Source organism: Narcine bancroftii, chromosome 9, assembly GCF_036971445.1.
Source record: "Narcine bancroftii isolate sNarBan1 chromosome 9, sNarBan1.hap1, whole genome shotgun sequence".
NCBI classification, from domain to species: Eukaryota; Metazoa; Chordata; class Chondrichthyes; order Torpediniformes; family Narcinidae; genus Narcine; species Narcine bancroftii.
Window position 1 is genome coordinate 17,813,704 of NC_091477.1, and position 7,826 is coordinate 17,821,529.

The 7,826-nt window shown below is 39.4% G+C and overlaps 1 long non-coding RNA gene across 1 annotated transcript in view; it reads left to right on the plus strand.

Annotated features, from left to right (window-relative positions):
* LOC138742833 (uncharacterized) overlaps window positions 1-5,723 on the plus strand; it is a 50,436-nt gene extending 44,713 nt beyond the window's left edge. Inside the window, exons 2-3 of the long non-coding RNA XR_011344443.1 lie at window positions 3,506-3,582; window positions 4,641-5,723. This is a non-coding gene — a long non-coding RNA (uncharacterized lncRNA). The remainder of the gene's footprint in view (window positions 1-3,505; window positions 3,583-4,640) is intronic.
* The last annotated feature ends 2,103 nt before the right edge of the window (window positions 5,724-7,826 follow it).

Consider the following 7,826-nt stretch of genomic DNA (forward strand, 5'->3'; position numbering starts at 1 on the left):
GGATTTCCCAGGAGCCTCTTTTAGTTCACTAGCCATTTTAGTCAAACAGGAGCTCTGCCTTAATTTCCTCATTCCTTTTCTTTTTCCCCTGATTATCATGCCATTCGCACTCCACCTTTAGCACCTCCCAGTCTTTTGGTCTGGCCTCCTCTGTACATATTTCAGTTCCTCACTTACTTGCATTATTCCTCCAACTATCCTGCTTGACCTTCTGCCAATTTTTAAACCCTATTCCTTCCATTCCCCAATCTTTTTTTCCCATTTATTTCCTACTTATTTTTCCCATAACAACAGCTCTGCTGACTCTATTTCCTTTACAAACCAAATACCCACGACTGCCCATTCCTCATTTCCTAGTCTTTTTTGTTAATGCAGGCAACAACTATCGATAGCCTTTCTGACTTTTCAGGTACAAATAACACATCTGTGGCACTGGGGTTCCCCCATCACTCTTGTCCAATGCCTGACTCATAATGTTATAATGCTGCTGCCAAAGTCGTACTTCATCCCAGTCAATACTGCCACAGTCCATATTAAATTTTTTCCAGCTCTCTGGCATTAACCTATCAGGTGCCTGTCCCATGTCGCTGCAAACCTAATCTTTATTTTATTCTGATTATTATGGCCACTGTCCTAATTAAAAAATGATCCTGGCCCCTGGTACTAACCTGTATATCTTCCACCTCTTCTCTTTCAGCTCTTTGTTGACCTTGGCAGGGAGTCGGATCTGCTTCATCGCTCCTAGAAGCTGCAGCAGGAGTCTGATTCAAGGCACCTGAAGGCACCTTTGTTTTTCTCCCTCTTGATTCTTGAACTCCATATGCCGTTCACTCAGTTGGAGGTGTCCCGATGGTCCCAGCAAGATCCTGCTGACTACACCAGTGTTTAAGTCAACCCACACTGTATCTGTGGGATAAATCAACAGCAGAACAAATGAGCAACACAAACAACCTTTATCTCATATCGCTAGCGGGAGTAGGGAGCATAAAGGAGAAGTAGCTGTCACTACTCGTTTCCTTCTGCTATGCCCACTCAATCAATAGAGAATTTTGTTTGCTTTAAATAGTATTCTCAAGATCAACATCAGACTCTATGTGCAGCTGGCCTCAGCTTGAAACATTCTGTAGTTACTTCTTGATAAGTCTCTCACAGTATCTTCTTGTAGTTTCATGTCTGGCCACTTTGCTTTGCCTGTTAATACTAACAAATATGTCAGTTTCTTTTCTAAAACCAAAGCCCCTAAGCACCCTTACATTTTCCTGCCCTCCCTTCTACAAGAGGAATTTACTATCCAAATGCATGGTGAATAGTAGGGTTGTGGAGTGTGTGGTAGAACAGAGACCTTGGGGTTCAGATGCATAGTTCATTGAAAGTGGTAACTCAGGTGGTTAAGATGGTAAAGAAGGCATTGGCACATTGATCTTCAGTGGGCAGGGTAGAGAGTACAAAACTTTGGGTTCCTGATTCAGCTGTACAAGGCAATAGTGAGGCCAGTCATAGGACTCTGTGCTGTTCTGGTTTCCCAGCTGTAGGAAAGACACCAATAAATTGGAAGGGGTTCAGAAGAGATTCACCAAGATGTTGCCAGCATTGCGTTACAGGGAGAGGATGGATAGACTGAGTTGTTATTCTCGAGAGCAGAGGTTCAGGAGTGATTTACAAAATCATGAGGGGCATGGGTAAAATGAATATTCACGCCTTTTATTCACGGTACATGATTCTAGAACCAGAAGCAATAGGTTTAAAGTGAATGGGGAAAGATTCAGGAGGAAACTGAATTTTTCATTCAGAGGACAGTCCACATTTGGAAAGAACTGCCAGAGGAGACTATAGAAGTGGGAGCAATGATAACATTCAGAAGGAATCTCTACAGATTTATCAATAGGAGGGATATGGACCAAGTGCTGCCCTGCATGCCAAATTGGTTGACATGCACTATTGGGATTGAAAGGCATGTTCTATGCTGCACGACTCAAATAATGATGATATGCAGAATGATTTATTTTCAAAAGCAACTTCCACTGTAATATTAATGGTGAATTAACTTGATGTGTGTTGATATATTGTAGAATTATTGCAGGTCAGAAAATAGTAACTTGGCCCATAGAGTTCATCATTGCTGCTAATTGTACAATTCCATCAGTTTCCTGTTCCCGCACATGCAAAAGAGTATGATTAGCTGTAATGTTTCAGATCATAATTACAGTGTTAAGAATCTGTATCCTTTATTTATGTTTTGTTGGTCACTTTAAAATATGTGCTCCTGGAACCCAGTTGTGGGAAAATCACATCCAGGTCTAACATTCTGTTTAGTCCCAAAATGGTAGAACATAAGAACACTGGCTATGTGTCAGTCCTGTATAATATGAAAATTGTGTGTTAGCAGGCTGTGCTCTGTGTTTTGTTCTTTAGCTTTGTATAAAATATCACTTCCCTGAAGTAGCTGTCTGTCAGGAAAAGAAATGAAAGCTGATGTCCTTTGGATTTAGTTCCCTGGTAGTTTGATGTGACCATGTCTATTACTTATTGATGTTCTGTTTTATTTGTCAAACAGACTAGTGAAAATACAATTCAATTCCCTGACAGTTTCAAATAAGTGTATTCATTTGATATTTTAACATTTTGACATAGATGCATATAACACTTCAAGCTGTATTATCTATAAAAGCTTTCCCGCTTGTATTTTAATGTTTTCTTTTGGTGTTTGGTAGTATATCTGAATCTGAATTCAAAGTATTGACTTGTTATGAATTTTCATCACTTATTTATTGATCACCTGTCTCAAATCTTTTTCACATCTAATATAATTTTAAGGCAATACAACTGACTGGAGATAAATGTTAATTGCCTTAAATGCATCGGACCAAAACACAATGACTCTCATCAATGGCTTTGATCGGAACAAACAGTTTTAACAATTGAAACTGATGTCTTGAATGTTGCTGTGTGCTGTGAGAAACAGATATCTAGGAGTACATATAGATTTGCAAGGTTGACATTGTTATTTTGGTTTATGGTTGAAATCCAAAAGCAGTGTTCCAGACTTGTTTGGATCCTACACCAGTCAGAAATAGTACACTGTTTAATGCCTCTTAGATCTCAATGGGAATTGAAGGGATAAATCTAGGAGGGAAGTTTAATTCGGCTTAATTTAATGGTATTAATTATGATTTGTTTCAAGTAACTTCAAATGTATTGAAATTATTTAATTCAATTTGGTTTATAAACACCTCATTCTTGCAATAATAGAGAGAGAGAGAGAGAGAGAGAGAGAGAGAGAGAGAGAGAGAGCATGTGGCCCATGAGACCCTGCTTTCCCAAATATCCCAATTAACCTAAAACCCCATACATTTTAAAGGGTGGGAGGAAACTGGAGTAACAGAGGAAACACTTGCACACATGGGGAGAACATGAAAACTCCTTAGAGACAGACCCAATTCAAACTCAGGTCGCTGTAATAGTGTTGTATGAACTGCTATGCTAACCATGCTGCTTTCTCATTCAGCTTTTGATATGTCAAGAAATGTCCAGGAAACAGCAGGTTGGGAAAAATTATGCAAGAGACTGGAGACAATATTTAAGGTAACAATTCTCCCTTGGAGAAGGTTCAGTTTTGATGGGATGAAAACATACTTGGTTGAAATAAATTGTATTCAAAGCTTGAGCTTGTATTCAAAGCTGTAGATGCTGGTATCTTCTGCAGAGACTCAGCAGATCAGGCACCATCTATGGAGGACAATGACTGTCCATATTTCAGGTCAGATCTTTTAATGAGGCTAAAATGGGAAGGGGAAACATGAGCAGACATAGGAGGCTGAAAAGTGACATGATACTGGAAATTTGAAGGTAGGAGAGATGGAGGCACAGACAGGGAAGAAGGGTTGTGGGGGTGGGAGTTGAGATAAATGAGTAGTGGAATGTGCTGGGAAAAATTTTAAAAAGGTGAAGGGCATAAAATGGAAAATTCGGTGGAATATTGTGTGCTGTTCTTCAAGTTTACATTAAAAACTAGAGATTAGTGTTTGAAAGAATCATCCAAAGACTGCATACTGTGTATAGTCATGGCAACTATCAGCTGGTCATGAACAAATTGATAAAGCGAGAGCAACTTGTCAGTGAAAGAAACTCAACTGTCGCCTTCCTCATGCTTCCTTATAACCATTATGACAGTTTGATCAAATACATTGAGGTTTATTCACTCCAGACAATTTTGAACCTTTGCATTCAATTAGTTTATTTGGATAATTTGAATCACTAATATTTTCGAGTGCTCACTCAACTTTAATCAACCCCTAAGACTATAGTCTATGTTTCACTTGAAAATTTCCATTTTTCTGCTGAGCATAGAAATTTTCATTAATAATTCTGGATATAATTTATATTTCTTAGCATAATTTCAAAAGTAAATCTTAATTTGCAGAGGCAGATTGGAAATGGATAATCAGCAAATGCTGTCTTCTTTTATCATCCAACAAGATCTCAATAGCTAAATTGTCTCAGGGGCACTCTACAGTGGCATAAAACATTTATTGTTGGTTAAAATAACCTATTATTGCAGACAATTAAATGAAGTAAATATCTTGAATATAAAAAAAAATGTTTTAAATCTAGTTCCATATCTACTTTGTTCATTCTTCCAGAATCCGTTACAATATCGTTGGTTCTCCACTCAGCTCTGGATCACCTTGAAAACAACAACTCATACATACAGCTGCTCTTCATCAACTACAGCTCAGCCTTCAAGACCATTATTTCCTCAGTGCTGATTAAGAAGCTACAAACTCTGGGCCTCTGCACTCCTCTCTGCAACTGGATCCTTGACTTCCTCATCGAGAGATCACGGTCAGTATGAATTGGAAACAATGTCTCCTCCTCACTGATTATCAACACAAGCGCACCCCAAGTATATGTGCTTATCCCACTGCTCTACTCATTATACACTCATGATTGTGTAACCAGGCTCGATTTCAATGCTCTGTACAAAGCTGCTGATGACCACAGTTGTTGGTAGAATCACAAACAACAATGAAGCAGTATACAGGAAGGAGATAGATCAGCTCGTGAGGTGGTGTCACACCAACAACCTTGTGCTCAATGTTAGCAAAACCATTAATTGTGGACTTCAGAAGGAAATCAGGGGAACGTGATGCAGTCCTCATCAAGGGCTCAGTAGTGGAGAGGGATAAGAACTTCAAGTTTCTGCGTGTCCATATCTCTGGGGATCTGTCCTGGAGTCTCCATGCAATCATGAAGAAGGCTCACCAGGGCTTAATTTGCGAGGTGCTTGAGGAGATTCGATCTGTCACCAAAGACTCTCAAAAGCTTTGACAGGTGTACCGTGGACAGCATTCTGGCTGGTTGCATACTGGCTGGTATGGAGGCGCCAACTCTCAGGACAAGAATAAACTCCAGAGGGTTGTTAACTTGGCCTGCAACATCATAGGCACCAGATTTCACTCAATCAAGGACATCTACAGGAGGCAGTCTTAAAAATGCAGCCTCTATCCTCAATGACCCCCACCACCCAGGCCATGGCCTCTTCACTCTGCTACCATCAGGAAAAAAGGTACAGGAGCCTAAAGACGAGCACTCAGCGACACAAGGAGATCTTCCCCGCTGCCATCAGATTCCTGAAAGACACTGCCTTACTGTTTCATGCACTTTTAAAAAAAGTATTGTTGTGAGGTGATGTACATGAATGTTTACGCTGTAACGCTGCTGCAAAAACCAAATTTCATGACTTGTTCATGACAATAAATTTTGATTCTAATTCTGACAAGGATGTCACAAAATTCCTTCAAAGAACTTGCAAAGTAAAGTTTCTTCCAGCTCACAAATAGTTTGGCAGCCTGTAAAAACAATTAAGAACACATCTTACACGTTCAATCTTTTTTTTTGAGAATTTTTGTCAACTCGTTGCTCTCGAGATCTGAAGCTATCGATAATATCGTAGAAATGTAGCAGCACATGGCATACTATGAGTGTTTACCAATTATCGTTGTGATTGGTTCAAATTCAATTTGGGGCAAATGTTTTAATTATAGAACAGCTCCCTATGCAGTGTTTACATTCCTCCCATAGCCGGAGGATCATTTGATGTGCACACAAATCCCAAGCAGAAGCAGCGCTGATGGTAACTCCGGTGAACGGTAAAGATGGTGATTTCTACTGTGCACTGTTGCAATGTAACAGTGTAGCTGAGCAGCATTCAAAGAAAATGTTTGGATGTAACAAGGACATGATTTATACTGTTTTAAATCAAGATATTTTAGCACAGCACTCAATGAATTGATTGAAATTTCACACTTTTGCAATTGATCTAAAATTTCTACATAGTGAAATAAATATCTCTGAAAAAGAAGGAAGCAATTATATTAATTAAAGGACATTATATATTTAAAGTAGCTGATTTTAAAATGTATTGAATATAATATTTCCCCTAATTAATTTAACATACTATCAACATTTGGTTGATATCTCACATAATTTAATTGCTTGCACTTTGGCATTAGTTAAAGTCTGCAGGACGGCAAAAGTATGTCAGCAATGCTCCGATGATAAAACAGGGTGTGGGTGCATGCACACGTATTTGTGCGTGCGTGTATGGGTGCGTGTATGGGTGCGTGTGTGTCTGTGCGTACGCAAACTATTTGATTCTTCAGCAAATGTGACAATTTTAGAGATTAATTAAAACTTAAATGTAATTAAAATGTATTTCACAACAGATGCAAAGGTGAATCTCCCCAACAGTAAAAAGAGCCCACAGATGCTGGAGGAATTTAATGGGTCAGGGAGCATCCCGATCTGCTCAGTTCCTCCAGTAGTTTGCTTTAATCTCCAGCAGATCTGATATGTTTACTACCAAATGGGGTCAAGAAAGGAAGCAAATCTCATGGACATCTGTGAATCTGTATATGTTAGATGTCAGTGTCATTTCATTATAATTTTCCTTTATAATATGTGTTAGTGAATATGTAATTTGAATATGTAAGGATAGAGTGTATGATGTAACTTCACCTTGATACATTTATGATATTGCTGCTTAGTTAGAGGATGGTTCCTTCCAGTAAAGGGTGTTTGCTCTGTCTAGTCTGAGTGATTGGTAGTACAACCACACCAAAGAACACTACAGGCAAAACACCCCTGCAATTTCTGGATAGAGTTTGGAAGTCTTGGATTGGGACAGAGTATAACTCCTAACTGCCCAGTGCTGCTCTCTCCAACCCAGTCCAAAATCCACAGTCAATGGAAAGCAAACTGAATTTCAAATGAAAAAGAAGCTTTCATTGTAACACAGATGTACAAAGGACATCTCTTATTGAAGAACCATTATAGCACTTGCAGATGCCTGTGAGAATTCTCAATCTTCGGAAATGTTCTTTTGAAGGATTCACCTGTCTTGGTTTGGTTTGGAAATGTGCACACACTAATGGAGTTGAGATCATGTCAATTCTTTTAAAGATTAGACATGCAGCACGATACAGTCCCTCTGGCTCACAAGCCCGTGCTTCCCAATTGTACCCAGTTAACCTACAGCCCCCATACATTTTGAAGGGTGGAAGGAAACCGGAGCTCCTGGAGGAAACCCACCCAGACATGGGGAGAATGTACAAACTTCTTACAGCTCAGGATTTGAACCTGGGTGGCTGGTGCTGTAACAGTATTGCATTAACTGCTACGCTAACCATGGTGCCACTTTACTATTCTGATTTCTGCAGTGTATTACATGTGCTGTGAAAATAATTGAAGCCTTGTCCTGCCAATGAAAGAAGATGGGGAGGAAAAGAAAATGAAGAAGCAACCTAAATAGCTTCTGGTTGTGGTGG